General features: G+C 48.7%; 1 long non-coding RNA gene across 8 annotated transcripts in view; it reads left to right on the forward strand.

Annotated features, from left to right (window-relative positions):
- The window catches only part of LOC102386742, a 39,800-nt gene extending 22,232 nt beyond the window's left edge, over positions 1-17,568 (forward strand). For 4 of the 8 annotated variants that reach the window (XR_003093371.1, XR_003093370.1, XR_003093369.1 and 1 more), the window contains 2 exons: positions 8,427-8,597; positions 16,603-17,568. This is a non-coding gene — a long non-coding RNA (uncharacterized LOC102386742). The remainder of the gene's footprint in view (positions 1-8,426; positions 8,598-16,602) is intronic. The other 4 variants (XR_003093374.1, XR_003093372.1, XR_003093368.1 and 1 more) reach the window with 3 other exon arrangements.
- The last annotated feature ends 1,261 nt before the right edge of the window (positions 17,569-18,829 follow it).

Here is an 18,829-nt window from a genome sequence, read left to right on the forward strand (position 1 = left end):
GTTCCCAGTATCTTTCCTTGGAGTTCCAGGGACCCATGCACCTTTCCATATCCAACAGAAGGTCATCCACCCCTTATCCCTTCTTAGGCTCCAGTGCTAAGACCCTGACCTTCACAGAGAAGTTGGGTAGTTGGAATATGCAGCACCCCTCTCCTCCTCCCTGAGATCCTACCCCTATTTATGAATGGGGACGAGTCAGTACACCGTGACTACAGCTCCTTTGACTTACCAAGTGATCATGGAGAATAGTCCCACCATATTCCACAACAGTGGATAGCCCATCTCCCTTGGGGACATTGTAAGAGGGGCTCATCTTGGGAGTCTGTGCATGCTATAACTTATCCAACCCCCCACTATGTTCATTAAATACCTTATGAAAGTTCAGTTACATTTAATTTAATAAAATTTTTTGTTAGGTTTACAGAGATTAAATATGCCCCCAGAATTTATTCTCCCTTCCTTACTTGACCTCTCCCCACCCCCAGGATTTGAAGGCATACCACAACCCATTGCTCCTTAACCACCCCTCAAAGTGCAGGCATCCAAGTTGTCACCTCTCCACCCACCCCCATTTGTTAAACACTTTATGAAAGTTTGGTTATAGTTGCACTGGTTAATGAATAAAAGAGGGTTTTTTTCTTTGTAAATGTAACATGTTCTATGACCAACTTTTTCCTTCCTTGTCCCACTCATGTCCTGTGTCCCAGAATTTCTTGAAGTTGTTTCCTGGGGTATCCCTTACAAATATGGTCAGATGGTTGCTTTCTCATGGGTGCTCAGCCACAGTAGTACCAGAGCAGCTTGCTGGTTGTGGTGATTTGTTCATTGTGGAAGGCTTCCCCCTTGATTTTTGCAGATGTTATGCAGGATGCAGGCAGAGAGGACAAAAAAAGACTTGTAGCACTTAAGAGACATGCAATCAGATCCAGAGCACCTTAAGGCACCCAAAGGCACACTCCATGGTCATGCAACAGCTACTGAGGCAGTAGTTAGACAAATCCTTTCTGGAATCCAAGTGCCCTGTATATAGGAGCCAGGACAGGAGTGGGTACACCAGGTCCCTGATTAGCAGTGCAGCAGGGACAAGGCTTCACAACACTGTGTGACCATTGTGTGCTTTCTGGTATAACTGACAAGCCTTCTGGAGATGAAACTAACCAGTACAAGGTTGGGGGTGGGTAGGCAGAAATGTGGGTGGACAGCCAATCATCTCTTCCCTCTGTGCTTGGCTGTCCTCAGGAAACTTTAGAGACTGGGCCCCTGCAAGGCATGCTGGGAAGTGTATTCTCATCAGCCACCTAGCTGGAGAGAACCAGCATTACATTTTGCCACTTAACTTGGAACTTTTGTATGCTGTATGACTGTCTGCACCTGAAACGTTACATTTTGGAAATGTTTCAAACCTTTTTACAACTTAAATTGCCCCAAATGTTATGTCTTTCCACATCCAGAATTATTTTAGCTCCAAATTTGGAAAAGCAAGAGCTAATAAGCAACCCTCAGCAGAATCTGGTACTTGTTAGCTTCCATTGAGACCTATTCCAAAGAATGTGAAAAGAAGAAGAGATGCCTTGGAGGTTGTTCTAGTACCCGTAGCACCAAACAAGTTGCTGGTTGTGATTTAAATAACTTTATTGTGATGTGGCCTATGTTTAAAAAAACTTTATTTGCATTTGTCTGCTTTCTGAGATACAAGGAGGAAAACTTGGTCTGTTAAAGCAAACAGTAAAACGTTTTTTGGTCATGTAATTAAAAGGAAAACTAGGAGGCAAAAATGGACCTGAAGCTCTATGAAGATCAGGTATAATGAAGATGGGATGGAGATCAGAAAGTATGGCACAGATAGTGAATGAATACTGTACTTTCTTGCATGCAACATACCCCCAAATATTCTTATTTGGGGGTATGTTGCATGCAAGAAAGTACAGTATTCATTCACTATCTGTGCCATACTTTCTGATTTCTGAAATACATAATGTTTTTGAAGGGCAGAATGAAGAGGGAATTGGTGGTGGGGTGTTGATTTTTCCTTGAACATAGTGTGTGCATCTACACGTGATTAAAGTGACATAATAAACTGTAGTGCAGTTCGCACTAGAGAAAACTGCTCCTGGGCACAGTGTTTACACATGCCTTGGGACCATAGCAGTTTGAGATGGAGCAGAGCAGCCCCAGACTAGGTGACGTCAGGCAATGGAGGGACTGGCTTGGGCACAAGGGTGCTAAAGTGAGGGTCTAGGTCAGGGGAGGGCAAACTGCGGCCCGGGGCCCAGATGCAGCCCACTAGGCCATTCTATCCAGCCCGCGGGGCCCCCCAAAAATTTAGAAAATTAATATTTATCTGCCCTGGGCTGCCTGTCATGTGGCCCTCGATGGCTTGCCAAAACTCAGTAAGCGGCCCTCTGCCCGAAATAATTGCCCGCCCCTGGTCTAGGTGGCAGGCAGCCCAAACACTTTAGCACCCTCGTGCCCTGAGCCAGCCCCTGTCACTGGCTAGACTTGCGTTCTGGTGGAGTAAATTATTCTGCTGCAGGATAGTACTGTCCCTGAGAGTACTATCCTATGGTGGAGTTAATTAATTTCTGTACCCTAATACTGGCACGCATATAGATTGTGACACTTTACTGCAGAGCTAATTAGTCAACTGCAGTAAAACACATGTGTAGATGCACCTGCAGTAAGGTATTTTCCAGGGAAGACAGGCAGCTGCAGTTGGAGCCAAGGCGAAGTGACGAGAGACTTTTCATATTTGTGACTGGTTTCTAGTGGGGGTTTTTTGGATTGGTCTTGGGGCATATACTATTTAACATTTTAAGAAGTGACCTTTATGTAAAAGCTATATGTGTGCTTATGAAGTTTATAGATGACAAAGTTGAGAGGGATCCATAAAAATGGCATCCTGATCATAGATTTCATCGATTTCATAGACGTTAGGGCTGGAAGGGACCTCAAAGATCACCAAGTCCAGCCCCTTGCCCCAGGGGCAGGAAGTCAGGTAGGGCCAAAGGAGCCCAGCATGATAAGCATCCAAGCATTTCTTGAATAAGTCCAGAGTAGGTGCCTGCACCACATCTGGAGGGAGTCTATTCCAGGTCTTGGGGGCTCGGAGAGTAAAGACATTTTTTCTTATGTCCAGCCTAAAACGGTTTTGTAGGAGTTTATGATCGTTGGCCCTTGTTTTTCCTTGGGGCGCTCTGGTGAACAGATGTTCTCCCAGATCCTGATGAACACCCCTTGTGTACTTAAAAGCAGTCACCAGGTCCCCCCTGAGCCTGCACTTTTCCAGACTGAAGAGTCCCATGGCTCTCAGCCTCTCTTTATAAGGCCTATTCTCTTGCCCTCTGATCATGTGCATGGCTCTCCTCTGGACTCCCAAGCTTCTCGACATCCTTCTTGAACTTCAGAGCCCAGAATTGGATGCTGTACTCCAGCTGCGGCCTCACCAAGGCCAAGTACAATGGGAAGATGACATCCTGAGATTTACTTGAGGAGCAACTATGGATGCAAGCCAGGGTTTTGTTTGCTTTACCAGCTGCGACATTGCATTGGTGGCTCGTGTTCATCTTGTGGTCAATCATGACCCCCAAGTCTTTTTCAGCAGTGGTGCTAGCAAGCATAGCACTGCCAGACCTATAAGTATGCTGCGGGTTTTTTCCCTTGAGGTGGAGTACCTTGCATTTATCAGTATTGAACATCATCAGGTTTGTGTCCACCTACTTACTAAGCTTATCCAAGTCAGCCTGGATCACTAGCCTGCCGCCAGGTGTGGATGCTGTGCCCCAAAGTTCACTGATGACACTAAACTTAGCCAGTGCACTTCTGACACCAGTGTCCACATCGTTGATAAAGATGTTGAAGAGAACTGGTCCAAGGATAGAGCCTTGGGGGACGCCACTGGTTACGGAGCGCCGTACTGACTCGCCGTGATCAACCACTACTCTCTGGGTCTGACCTCGGAGCCAATTTCCCAGCCATCGGACTGTGGCGTAGCCGAGGCCACAGTTGGCCAATTTTTCCATGAGGTCATGGGACACCAGATCAAAGGCTTTTTTTGAACTCCAGGTATATGACATCAGTCTCTTCTCCCGTGTCCAGGTGATATGTCATCTGGTCATAGAAGGAGATAAGATTGGTTAGGCAAGACCTACCCGTGACAAACCCGTGCTGGCAATCCTTCAAGATGTTGCCCCCAGCCACCTTATCCAGAAGGGTCTCCTTGATAATTTTCTTGAGAATCTTACCAGGGATTGCGGTCAAGCTGATTGGTCTGTAATTCCCGGGATCTGCTTTCCACCCTTTCTTGAAGATGGGTACCACATTGGCCTTCCAGTCTTCAGGTACTTCACCTAAGCGCCACAAATTTTTAAATATTTTTGCCAATGGTTGGGCTATGACACCTGCCAGCTCCTTGAGTACCCTAGGGTGTAATCTGTCAGGACCAGCTGACTTGAAGGTGTCCAGCCTCTCAAGGTGATCCTTCACTAGATCAGCACCGATGCTGGGTATAAACATGCCCTCACCCTGGCTGTCCCGCGTATTGCTAGGCAGGGAGGTCCCATTGGACTGAAGAAAGACCAACGCAAAGTACCCATTAAGCAGGTTGGCTTTTTCCTGGGTGTTGGTTATCAGTTGTCCCATTTGGTTCAGCATGGAGCCAATGCTACCCTTGATTCTGACTCCCTACATATCTGAAAAAGGACTTTTTGTTATCCTTGATATGTGAAGCCAGATGGAGCTCGGTTGCAGCCTTGGCTTTCCTGATCCACTCCCTGCAGGTACAGACCAGTGCTGAGCAATCCTTGGTGGTAATTCCGACCTTCCATCCTTTATAAGTCTCGTTTTTGAGGCATAGGAGGTCCTTGAGTTCCCCGCTGAGCCAAGGGGGTTGCTGCACCCTTCCTCTGAGATGGGATGGCCATCCCTTGTGTTGTCAGGATCGCTCCCTTGAGGAGCAACCACTCGTTTTGGACTTCTCTTCCTGGTCGTGGTCGTGCAATCCTTGGTGGTAATTCCGACCTTCCATCCTTTATAAGTCTCGTTTTTGAGGCATAGGAGGTCCTTGAGTTCCCCGCTGAGCCAAGGGGGTTGCTGCACCCTTCCTCTGAGATGGGATGGCCATCCCTTGTGTTGTCAGGATCGCTCCCTTGAGGAGCAACCACTCGTTTTGGACTTCTCTTCCTGGTCGTGGTCGTGGTCCCTCAGAGCATTGACAATGAGCCTCCTGAGCTTGTCAAAGTCAGCTGTCCTGAAGTCGAGGACTTCAGTATTGCTGACTGACTGGCCAGCTTTGCAGTGGATAGTAAAGGTGATCAGCTTGTGGTCACTATCACCCAGCTTTCCATCGATTCTTGGGTTCCTGACTATGTCATCCCCTTTGGCCAGTACCAGGTCCAACAACACTTTACCTCTTGTCAGCCCATAGACTTCTTGAGTCAGGTAGAGCTTGTCCACATGTGAGGAAGCTTAGCAACCACTCGGATTTGGCCGAGTGCTCTTCCCATGAGATGTCCAGGTCGTTGAAGTCTCCCATGGCAACCATGCACCAAGAGTTTACAACATCAGCCAGTTCCCTGGTGAATTCCTGGTCCAGCTCTTGTTTCTGGTTAGGAGGTCTGTAGTAGACTACTACTATGATGTCCCCTGTGCCACATTCCCCACATATTTTGACCCAGAGAGACTCCAGTCATCCCTCCTGGGTGCCAGTGTCAATTTGGAGGGATGTGTAGCTGTCCTTGACATAGAGCCACACCCTCACCCCTTTTATCTGCACGAGCATGCCTATGCAGGGTATAGCCATCTACACCTGTGGCCCAGCCATAGGTGGAGTTCCACTAGGTCTCCATTATCCCTATGAGGTCATAGTCATTCTTATTTAGTAGCAGGACCAGTTCCTCCTGTTTATTCCCCAAGCTCCTGGCATTGGTGTACAGGCAGGCAAGTGTCCCACTGGGGGGGCTTTGCCTTCCCCACAGATAGTTCTGGGGCTAGGGTAGGGGTGGGTTCCCTTAAGTGCTTTAGCCTGCTAGATTTACAAGGGTTGCCCAGTGGGCTAGCAGTGTCAATAATCCCCCCAACCCCTGGCAACCTTAGTTTAAAGGCTGGTTGAGCAGGTCTGAGGTTCTGAGTTTAAAGGCTTAGTTTAAAGGCTGGTTGAGCAGAACTGAGGTTCTTCTCAGTCTGGCTGAGAAGAACCTCCTCCCCAGCGGAGTGAGGTGGAGGCCATCTCTCCCTAGCAGACCACTACCTCTCTCACCAAAGAGCGGACTGTGATCGTGGAAGCCAAAGCCTTCATGATGACACCAGCACTGCAGTCTTTGGTTGACTACCTCAACCCGTCTGTCCTTCCTCAGCCCATGACCCACAACTGGGAGGAGCGAGGAAAAGACCACCTGCACCCCCAACCCCCTAAGCTCCTCTCCCAGCGCCCTGTAGTCTCTCATGACCCAGCTGGTATTGGTCCGAGCCGTGTCATTTGTGACCACATAGATAAAGAGCATAGGGTAGTGGTTGAAGGGCCGGATAATCTTTGGTATCCTCTCTGCTATGTCCTTGATGTGGGCCCCCGGGAAGTAGCAGACCTCCTGGGCTAGGGGGTTGGAGCAGGAGATTGCTCCCTCAGTCCCCCTCAGGAGGGAGTCTCCCATGACGACCACTCTGCATTTCGTCTTAGGGAGAGTAGGGGTGGGTGATCCTCCCTTGACTGTAGGAGCTGGCATCTCTGCAGGCTCAGCTGGGGCTGCAAGAGGTTCGTACCTGTTGCAAAGCCCCAGAGGGGAGGGGATCTTGGTGCGGCGGGCCTTGGGGCTCTTGACCACCTTGGTCCAACCCCCTGGTCGGATAGTATGGGAGATCCCAGAGTCCTCCCTTGTCCTGGGAGGTGATGTTTGTCTACCCCCTGCCTCCAAGGGGTGAAGGGCCTGGCAGTAGGAGTCAATCTCCTGCTCGCCCTCCCTGATGGCACACAGTCTCTGGACTGCAGCCTGGAGCTCCTCTATTTGGTGCCCCAGAGACTCCAAAATAGAGCAAATCCATCAAGGGGAGGTGGCCATGTTCCTGGTCCCATGAGCCTGGAAACGTGCCAGGCAGCCCCCGCAGCCGAGAGCCAGGGACTCCATCTGCTTGGAGCCCGGAACCACGGTTTCCGTCTGGGTGAAGGCCTCTGAGGTGCCAGAAGGGGAGGCTGCAGACTCCAAGGGGACCCTCGGGGTGCGGCGTATGCCCATCTGCATTGTGCTGCTGTAGGCTGGCTACTGATGGGACTGTCTACCCTAGGGAGCTCACTGGCAGGGCTGTGGCCCTCCCGCTCACCCTCCGGCACAAACTCCTGCACTAACTCATGCGCCAGCCCCAGAAGCGTGCCTGTTTGTGTGTCCTGTCCACGAGGCTCCGGTTGCATAGCTCCCTGTGGGGCTGGGCGAAGGAGGAGCCAGAGGGGGGGCATGACTCTCCTCAGCTCCCATTCAGCTGCCTCCCTGCTGGCTGTGTCCCTCCCACCACGGGCCCCTGCTTACCGGCAGGCAGGCCGGGGCTCGTTGGGGGTCCTGGGGTCTCTCTTGGGCTCACAGGGGGTGCAGCAGGCTTTCACCTGCTTGTCTCATGCTGGAGCCAGGGCCCGATCTTTCTTGGCCATTCTACAGAGCTCCTACATCAGGAGCTAAGGATAACTTGGTTCCTCTAAATCTGCAAACGCTGGCAAGCATGGGAAGTTAATTCCCTCTCTCTCCACAAAATAATCAATCTTTTGTTTGGTCTTTAGTCTCATTTTCAGGCTAATATCACAATTTTGGTATGGTCTGACTCATGATTTTTAATTTTTGAGTCTGGCAGTACTGTTTAAAATATAGAATGTTTTTAGATTAGTTATACGGATATCCAGTATACATTTTACTTGGAAATCATTTAACTTCGCTGAATCAAAACTGATATTCTCTGGACCAGTGCGAGGGGAAAAAACCTTTATGACGTTTGGGTTGATTTCAATACTAAACATTGTTCTCTTTACCTGTAACTGACGTAAAGCATTCCTTAATTAATACAACTTAGCAGAAAATTTGTGCTTTTTAACTTTATTTTTAAAAAATCACCAGGCATCCCAAGTTACATTTTCAGGAGAAAGTGATCTGTGATACAACTTGTCTATACGACTTTTCAGCTGAAAAGATAGAATGTTGAAAAAATTACAAGAAATTAAGAATTATTTATTAGGATGTAATTTTTCTCAATCATCTACAAATGTCACAATGTCTGTAATTATAAAGGGACTGTACAGAAGGTACAGCTCCTGGCGGTCATACCTAGAGACGCAATTTCTATTATTCTGATTGTGAATATATGCCTCTTTTTGAACTGACTCTGCGTGTGTATTCCTTTTTAGTATGGCCTTCAGAGAATTTCATATACAAGAATGAATCTTCTTTCTATTTTAGCATATTGAGGCATTTAAAAAAAAAAGGATCCCATGCAAATCAAACTGGAGCATTTAGAACAAGGATTTTCTCTTTATGTAAATGGTGCTAATTCAGAGCTGAGAAACTACCCCAGAAAATCCAGCTCACAAGCCTCTCTCAGAAGTGAGCTAAAGAGTACAAAGAGAAATGGTGAGTGGCAACTAAACATAATTTCACAGTGATTGAAGTCCAGTATTATTTTAAATATTTTAAATATTTACTTTTTAAAACAATATATTTATTATTGGCATGACTACTGAGCTGCATGGAGGTCACACTGTGGCAGAGAGACAGGGCTTGGACAGATGTTCAGTTTCTCCAGGGAGAGTGACTGCTGTCTCCAGAGAAACCACAAGTATGCAGAAATTCATAACTTTTCTCCCAGAGTAAAACTGTCCACTTGGGGAGATAAATAACTTGGGAATAACCTAAGTGAAGTAGCTCCCCAGAGGACATCTCTCTGGAGAGAGAACTTTTGTACAGGCAGCAGACATAGGGCCGACCTCCTCAATCCCAGTGTGCTTTGCTTACTTCTCCTCATTCCGACAGAGGGGAGAGAGAGTGTGTGTTAGTCTTAGCCAAGCAGGGAGCAGAACATACCCCCTGAATGCTTTGAGATAGAAAAGCTGAAGCAGTTAGGGGGCATGTTCTGCTCCTGGCTTGTTTCCTGCCTTAGTCACATTGCAGCACTTAGGTGCAGGGAAGTATTACAAGCATATGCTCTGCCCAGTCTTAGCTAGGCCCCAACACAGAATGTGGGAGGGGAAAGGCTCTTCTGTGCACAGCACAGATCCTGCCCTCATTTTCCCTGACAATCCCTGCCTACATTCACTTACAAAAAAGCCTGCAAAGCACTCTGGGCTGCAAGTTTTAAGGACTCCTAGTAGCCGTGTGTCCATACTGCAGGCTCTTTGCTTCTCTGTCTGAACTTCTGTACAGGTCAGTTTTTCTCTGAGGAAAACAAACCTGGGAGAGTTGCCCTGGATGATTTGAATGTGTGTACACAGCCACAGTGGTAGCTGAATCTGGTGTAAGAGGCTCCATGGTGCTGCTTCCTCAAAATCCCTATATAGAGTACAGATACAATTCAGCTAGAAGCTTGGTTATTACTCAGCTTACCTTTAGCTGATTCAAATATTAAATGCAAACTGGATCTTAAATATGTTCATGACCAAACTAATGTTGTTAAATAAACTTGGGTATCTAATTTGCTACTTCCTGGACTGATATAATTGTATTTGCAGTATACACAGGGTACAGATTTCCTCCCCTTCTTTGCATCCCTGCCCCCTTTCATACTTCACTGTAGCTGGACCACAAGACTGGACATACTTATAATCTTGTAGTAGGAAATAACTAACTGTTCCTCTTCCCGGTGTACTGCTATTCAGTTTAATAGATTTTTTTAAAGTTAGAAAGTATTATCATAATCCTCTAATCAGAACATCTACATAACATAGGGCCATCAGATTTCACCCTGGTCTTGCTGCATTAGCTCCATAAATTCTGGTTGAGTTTGAACTGTTAGAAAGACTTACAACTCCTATTTAAAGATGTCAAGTAATGGAGAATCTACCACATCCTTTAATAAGTTGTTATAATGGTCAGTTAGCCTCACTTAAAAATGGGCATCATATTTCCAAGCTGTAGACTGGATTTGATCACCCAGGATGGGAGGACTGGACTTGATGGTCTGTGAGGTCCTTTGCTCTCTTTGTTCCTACATACCTTGTAGATAAAGCCATAATGAGATTGAAAAGATGGAAGCTGAAGCTCAAATTCAGAGTTCTGTGTTATCAATCTTCTTTTCAAGTAGGTACTTACTGACCAATAAAACCACTTCATAAATTATGAATCCTGATGCATAGATTTTGTATCAGAAGTTGGTGCACTAAAGTTGAGCTCCTTATGTCTCTTACTGGAAGGTGGGATATCCAAGGCTGTATTCCACAGAATGGTTACACCTTTTTTCCTAGGGGAAGGATCGCATCTGTTAGCAGGCTATTACAATACTTCTATTGACCTAAGCACCTGCTTAACCCTTACTTGAGCAGTTAAATTATATATTTTTGTCCTTAGAATGTATGAATCCAGTAGGATTAAAGTTCCATTAGCTCTGACCAATCTGGCTAGATAAATTGCTGCTGCTAAAATAATTTTCTTAGTCATTGATCTGGCCACATCACCTCTCTCTGTGTCCTTCACTGACTCCTCTTTCTCTACTATCCAAAAGCATAGATTCATAGAAGTAGGGTCAGAAGGGACCTCGTAGATCATCAGGTCCGACCCCCTGCCCTGGGCAGGAGAGAAAACCGGGTTCAAATGACCTCAGTCAGGTAGACATCAAGTCTCCTCTTAAAGACCCCCAGGGTAGGAGCCAGCACCACTTCCCTTGGAAGTTGGTTCCAGATCCTAGCTGCCCTGACTGTGAAGTAGTGCCTTTGCATGTTCAGTCTAAACCTACTCTCTAACAACTTGTGGTCGTTATTCCTTGTTACCCCAGGGGGTGCTAGGGGGAACCAGATCTCTCCCAAACCCTGCTGGTCCCTGCTAGTGAGTTTATAGACGGTCACCAGGTCCCCCCTCAGCCTTCTCTTGTGAAAGCTGAACAGGTTCAGGTCCCGTAGCCTCTCTTTGTAGGGTCTGCCCTGCTGTCCCCAGATCATGCAGGTGGCCCTCCTCTGGACCCTCTCAATGCTGTCCATATCCCTCCTGAACTGCGGCGCCCAGAACTGAACACAGTACTCCAGCTGCGGCCTGATCAGTGTCACCTAGAGGGGGAGGATCACCTCCTTGGCCCTGCTTGAGATGCATCTGTGGATGCACGACAAGGTACGGTTAGCCCTACTGATCGTGACCTCGCATTCTTGGCCCATGTTCATCTTGGAGTCATTAACGATTCCAAGATCTCTTTCTGTCACTGTGCTCCTGAGAAGGGAGTTTCCGAGCTTATAAGGGTGCTGCTGGTTCCCACTGCCCAAGTGCAGCACCCTGCACTTGTCAGTATTGAAACCCATCCTATTTTCGTTAGCTCACCCCTGTAACCTGTCCAGGTCCTGCTGTAATCTGTCTTTCCCTTCTAGCGTGTCCACCTCGCCCCAAATCTTGGTGTCATCTGCGAATTTAAACAGGGTGCTTTTCACCCCCTCGCCCAAGTCGCTAATGAAATTGAACAGTGTGGGCCCAAGGACTGAGCCCTGGGGGATTCCACTGCCCACTTCCCTCCAGGTCGAATATGACCCGTCCACCACCACTCTCTGAGTACGACCCCTCAGCCAATTTGCAATCCATCTGACTGTGTAGGCATCAATGTCACAGTCACCTAGTTTTTTGATGAGAATGGGGTGGGAGACAGTGTCAAAGGCCTTGCTGAAGTCCAGAAAGACTACATCCACAGCGACACCTGCATCCAATGCTTTTGTGACCTGATCATAAAAGGCACCCTTTTGAAACCATGCTGGTTGCCCTTGAACATCATCCCTGCTGCTGGCCCATCAGAGATTTGCTCCTTGATAATCTTCTCAAAGAGTTTCCCCAGGATTGAAGTAAGACTAATGGGCCTATAGTTGCCTGGGTCCTCCCTTTTCCCTTTTTTAAAGATGAGGACCACGTTGGCCTTCCAGTCATCTGGCACTTGGCCAGAGCACCACGAATGCTCGTAAAGCCGTGCCAAGGGCCCTGCAATAACCCCTGCCAATTCCCTCAACACCCTAGAGTGGAGAGCATCTGAACTTGCTGATTTGAACACGTCTGGCGCCTCCAGAAGCTCTCTAACCCGGTCCTCCCCGACCATAGGCCTGGTGGCGTTTCTCCCGAGTCCATCTGGAATCTTGGTCAGGGAGTCCCGGTTCCTGCACAAGAAAATGGAGGTGAAGAATTTGTTTAAGAGGTCTGTTCTCTCCTCTGGTGCAACCACCAGATTGCCAAGCATATCCTGCAGGGGTCTCACATTACCTGGCGCCTTCTTCATTCTCCCTATACATTTAAAAAAGGACTTTATTATCTTTGATCCTTGACGCTAGCCCTAGCTCTATGTCTGGCTTAGCTTTTCTAACAGCCCCCCTACAGACCTGAGCGGTGGAGGCATACTCCTCTCTGGTGATGGCCCCTCCCTTCCACCAAGTGTATGCCTCCTTTTTGGCAGTCAGGCATTCACGAATGTCCTTGGTGAGCCAGGGGGTCTTTTGGGCATGCTTGCCCCCTTTGCTTCTTGTTGGGATTCTCACCCCTTGGGCTCTAAGTATCGTCTCTTTAAGGAACGACCACTCATCTTGGGCACTGAGTTCCCCTACTCTCGAGGACCCCAGTGCCTCTCCCACTAATGTCCTCAACTCATTGAAGTTGGCCCTCTTAAAGTCTAGGGCTACTGCCTTGCTGCAGGCCCTTGACACCTTGCACTGGATGGTGAATTCCAGCAAGCGATGATCACTATCGCCCAGGTGGTTGAGGACCTGGAGCCCTCTTACCAGGTCATCACCTGTGGCCAGGACCAGGTCCAGCAGGGCATTGCCCCTGGTAGGACTGTGCACCTCCTGGGTTAAGTGGAGGTCCTGTATCTTGGCCAGGAATCTCCATGAGCAGTCTGATCTGGCTGACTGCTCCTTCCAGCAGATGACCGGGTAATTTAGATCACCCATGACAACTACATCCCTTGCCTTAAGTGCCTCTGCAAGCTGACCCGAGAATTTGTGGTCCAGCTCTTCCCCTTGGTTGGGAGGTCTGTAGTAGACCCCCACCATTAAGTTCCTTTCCCCACGACCCCCGTGTATCCTAACCTAGAGCACTTCAGCCTGCCCCTCCTCTGACCCCATCCTGCTGGTAGAGGATGTGTATAACTATTTGTCTTCACCTTTAAACGTGTTCATGACCTAACTCCACCCTATATTGCTGCTCTAATACATTCTGGGGCTGACTGGGCACATCTACATGAGACACTTTAGTGCGCAGTAAAACGTCAGCAGCATCTAGGCAGGCAGTTACTGCACGGTAAATTACTCTATTGTGCAGTTAGTTTGCAACCTGCAAATACATGTGTAGATGCTGACTGGGAATAGATTTGCTCCCAGTTAGCCCCCCCACCAGGGGGCCACCCTTAGGCTTGCCCCAGAGGCATGGGCTTGGAGTTTTTCCACCCCAGGGCTAGGACAGCTCTTTGCCTGCCCCAGCCTAGCCTTTAAACTCCTGGCATGCCCCCAGGGCCTGTGCCACCTGCTGCCTGCCTCTGGCCATTGGGTCCCACAGCAGCAGCTCCATGCTGGCTGCAGCAGGCTCACAGAACCCAGAGGTGGCCCCTGAGCCAGCTCCACCACCTCCCCCATGCTGTGCCCCTATGCTGCAGGCATGTGCCGAGACCCAACAGCATCCAGTCTCAAGCAGAGCCTCCAAGGGCCATTGAAGGAGCTATGATACCTACTCCCTGCCACCTGAGTGGTCAGTTAGGATCAGCTAAACCTTCACCCCTTCCAGCATAAATCCCAGACCCAGACAAGGAAGTGCATGGGCATTGAGGCTCAACTTTGTATCTAGGCTGTTCACCCTTGTTTTGTGCTGCCTATGCTGATGGACTTGCTGGATATTTGACCCAGCTTGCCCACGGACCCTGAGTTTGGCCTGATCTTTTGGCTCCCTGACCAAACTGTGGTATGATCTCTTGGATACCTAACCTGACTAGACTCCTGATCTTGTGCTCTGCCTGACCCTCTGGATCTCTGACTTCATTCCCCAGACAGATCTCTTGGCTTTTGGCTTCCTGGCTTCCCGACACATGGAGTCTGCACACTCCCCTTGGATCTTGACTGCTTCTCTTGACCCTGGGTGACCCTAAGACATGGCTGCCCATGGCTTGGTATAACAAGATCTGCCTACAAACAGGAACTAAAGCATCTAAATTATTTCCAAGTCACGTCTCTAGTTAGTTTAGTTACCTCTTGAGCTTGGTCTCTGGCATGTCTGAGTGCACTACAGAGGGCACCCTCAGTTAGATATCACTACCTCATTTTAATGCATGTAGAGTGGAAGCAGTGTTTGCTCTTTTGAATAATCTTTTGCTCTTGGCAGAGCTCTCAGAAGGGTGCTGTAAAAACACCCTAAGGTCAAGCTGTCCCTGGTGTGCCATAATACTCCATTGACATGTCCGACTCTCAACTACTTTACAAAAATTTCTACGCTAAAAAAAAAATCGGCAGTCGCCTGTATTCAATAGTATGGTCTTGAACACATGTCCTTGGCCGTGGATCAGTATAAAAGAAAAGTAGAATAAGGATTATTATATAAGGACACAAGGAGTGTGTCTACATGTGCATTAAGGCACTTTTCCTAGTGCACATTAAATTTAGTACTTCCAGTATGAAGTAGTAAAGCAAGGGCAGGCAATTATTTTGGGCGGAGGCCGTTTACTCAGTTTTGGCAAGCTGTCGAGGGCTGCATGGGTAGCCCCGCACCTTGACAGGTGCCTCGACCCCTGGTCACCATCTTGGGACCATTGTCTTAGGGCCAGAACTGGTGGGACCCAGAACGGGGCACAGGCTGGCAGGGGTCTGTGGAGCCAGGCTGGGCTACACCAGCAGGGAGAGTGGGGAGCTGGCCCGGCTCCATAGAGCCCCTGCTGGCCGGGACCCTGTACTCCTGCCACCCTGCTCTGGACCCTGCTGGCTCTGGCCCGGGGACACCGGTGTGGGCCCTGTGCACCCGCTCACTCCCAGTGCCCCCCAGCCCTGCAGTACAGGTTGGTGGCGCTGTGCAGCCCTGACACCGTGCTCCCCAGCAGGGAACGAGCTGGCGCTGAGCGTGGGGGAAAAGCAGCCCCTCACCCGCCCCATGGCCGGCATTCCCTGCTGCAGCTGCTCACAGCCTGCACAGGACTGTTCTGAGCAGGCGCAAGCAGCCCCACATGGGCTGTGAGTGGCTGCAGTGTGGGGTGCTGGCCACGTGGTGGGGGAGGGCTGTTTTTCCTTGCGCTCAGCACCTGCTTGTAACCCACCACTGCTGCCAGCCTGGGCCCCATGCCGGCTCCGGGCTTGCCCGTTGGGGCTGCACCACAGCCGCAGAGCCCTCTGGCTTACCGAACCGGGCAGCGTTTGCCACCACTGCCTCTGGGCTGGCCAGTGCATGAGCTCCAGGTGGGCAGCAGCAGTAGCAAGCACTGCCTGGTGCAGCAAGTGGCAGGGGAGGGCCCTCTTTTCCCCAGGCTCAGCTTTTCCCTGGGTTCCTTCCCTGCCTGGGCTCCTCCCCTTCCCTCTCCCCACCACTTACCTGAGTTTCTGGCGCCAGCTCAGCCACGTGGTCCCAGGCAGAAGCCCCTGCTGCAGCTTCCAGCTGCAGGGATGGGGCTGGGTGGGCCCTGCTGTTGCGGGAATCTGCTAGACTTCCCTTGGGTCCTACTGCCCCTGGTTCTTGTCATTTTTTACAGGAGCCAAAGACAGATGAATATTAATTTTCTAAATTTTTAGGGGCCCTGCGGGCCAGGTAGAATGGCCCGTGGCCCATATTTTGCCCACCCCTGTACTAAAGAAATGCACATTAGGCTGCTTAATGCACAGTAACAAATGTGCACAGTTTTTAAATGACACTTAATGTGCGTGGTTTTTTACATGATATTTTAATGTAATAGCACTTTTTTTACATGATGCTTTAATCTGTGGTGAAATAGGCTAGTGCTCATTAAAATTTATGTGTAGACATTCCCAGTGTAAAGAGGCAGTTACAGAGGGAAGTGAATGAAACCTCAGTCACAGTAGATCTGAGACAATCCTCCTAAAACTAGGACAGTCTTTGAAACTGGGCTTTTTGATGATTTTTCTTGTGAACAGGAGGGGGAGATGCTGATTTGCTGGGTCAGATTTGTAGACACTCATTTTGGGTGGCAGCAGTTTTATTTAAATTGTCACCATGTCGCCTTTATTTTTCTTCCGTTCATTCCAAAGAGGATGAAATTCAATGATCTTCATGTACTGTAATATTAACTTGGGTATTCTGAGGTAATTAAAGAAATTTGTTGGTAATTTGACACTACTAATTTTTTTTGATCAACTTGTATTTTAATTTGTGTTTCACAAAAGTTAATATACCTTATATCTAAGAAATCTTATAACTACTCTGAAGGAATTTCAGTGAGGCTATGTATTATCAAATACCATCTTTCTAACTCATGTTTCAGATTCTCTACCACCAGTTCAGATAGAAGAACTTGAACTGTTAGGATGCAGTGCACAGACTGCATCAAGCAAAATTCAACGTAAAGGATGGCTTCAGGTATGGAGTAATGCAGAAGAATGTATTGTTATTCCTATCTCCTAGTAGTGCTCCTAGCTCTAGTGCTAGGTGTATATAAATACAGTTTCCTTAGCCTGAGCTATAATCAGTATGTCATTCTTGCATCATTGGACAGCAGTCCATATTACATATTGGTAGTGGACATTCTCTCTACAGGGAAGAGCCTCATCAGCAGCCTCACAGTTGTTTGCTTTACATTGGAAAAGAGTAACTTCTAAAAACTTGCACGTAATCAAATGAACTGAATATGCTGGTGAATTAAAAATGAAATACGATATGGTAGAGTGTTTTTGGACATGCTTGTGAGTGACAAGATGGCTACCCTTACCATAAGCAGTTGGTGCCTGTAGTTTCTATGGCATAACTCAAATAAAATATGAGTGCTCAGGACTAATAGTATTTTTAATGATATCTCTATAGGAAGAGAGACATGATTGTCAGCTACTGTTCTTTAAAGAGGCAGCAAAAAAACCCCTCACCACGGACAATTGGGCAGAACAACAGAACACATCCCCGCAGCCATTTTTAAGCTCGGGAATGCTGTTACACAAGATGCTGGAGTCTGCTGGAGCATGGTAATTACCATACTCCTCCAGGGTTGATTAATCGAGCCTGCTTCATTACAGCGCATTGGAACAGCCTCACTGCTTGTGTATAGGCACCCACTGGGTGTGTCCACATGTGCATTTATGCTGTCTTGAATTTACTGCGTGGTAAGTTACTGCGCAGTAAGCAGTAATAGGCTGGCGTCTATACATGTAGCCATTAAAGCACATTAACACTGTGTGTGGACTGACTTCATAGATTTCATAGACATTAGGACTGGAAGGGACCTTGGAAGATCATTGAGTCCAGCTCCCTGCTTCAGGGGCAGGAAGTCAGCTGGGGTCCTAGGATCCCAGCAAGATAAATATCCAAATTTCTCTTGAAGGCTGTAGCAAGGCAGTAAGGTGCCTGCTACTGAGAGAGCCAGGATAACTCCTCAGGTGCCGGTTGCTGAGGTAACTGGAGGGAACTAATGATTCCCACCTGTCTACCAGCTGAAGGAAGGGGCAGGGCCTGGCTCCTATATAAATCACAGGCAGGAGGCAGTTCCCTACCAGCAGCCAAGGAAGAGAGAGCTCTTGGTCATGGAAGAGAGAAGCCGGAGGCAGGAGCAACGTCTAACACAGATGCGGGATGAAGAAACCCCGGTAGGCTTGAGCATGATTGTAGCCAGGTGGCTTCTGTTTGTGTTATAGCCCAGGGGCTTGTGTTTGTTTCTGTTTGTTACCAGTGGTTTGGGTGAGGCTATTAGGGTTTGGAGGAGGCCTCATAGGGGCCTACAGCAGTGTGGGAACCCCAGCACCAGCAAGGGTGCAGCATTCGGGGTGCATAGATCCCAGCCCCAGAGAGGGACAGTTGAGAAGCCCCAGAGAAGGGGGCGTTGCTGAGAAGCCCCAGTGCAGGCGTGGTGAGCCCCGGAGAAGGGGGCAGTATTGTGGTGAGCCCCAGAAAAGGGGGCAGTGCTTGAGAAGGCCCTGGAGAGAGGGCGGCATTACCAAGAAGGCCCTGGAGAGAGGGCAGAGAGAGAGAGAGAGAGAGTGAGAGAGAGAGACAGGACTGCAGAGAGCCCAAGCACTAGAGAGGGCGCGGTGAGAGAGAGACCTAACAACGTCAGGCACATCTGCGAGGCTTAGGGCGTGGTACAGGGGTGGTAGGAGCCACGCGTAGCCCATAAGGCTGGAGAGTACGGAACACTCACTACTGTAGAGAATCTTGAGTTAACAGGAGAACCGTGGACCAGTAGATGAAAGGCAGCCTCCCTATAATATATATCTATATATAAGATCAAAGTCGTGGCAGGCGAGAATTGGAGGGTGCCAGTTGGCAACTTGACATGGAAATGGAGGCGGCAGGGGAGAGCATGGCAACCCTGACCGCCCTCCGGTTACAAAGGCATTAAAAAATGTAGCCCTGTGGGGTCAGGCCAGCTGTCAGGATCTCAATATTGCACTGTTAGACAGGAGGGTGTGACACAATTGCACGTATACAAACACACAAATCAATTAGGTGCATACACACACACACTACCAGCTCATGCCCATTGTGGCAGGGCACTGTGTGTGCCT

Source organism: Alligator sinensis, unplaced genomic scaffold (assembly GCF_000455745.1).
Source record: "Alligator sinensis unplaced genomic scaffold, ASM45574v1 scaffold410_1, whole genome shotgun sequence".
Taxonomy (NCBI): Eukaryota; Metazoa; Chordata; order Crocodylia; family Alligatoridae; genus Alligator; species Alligator sinensis.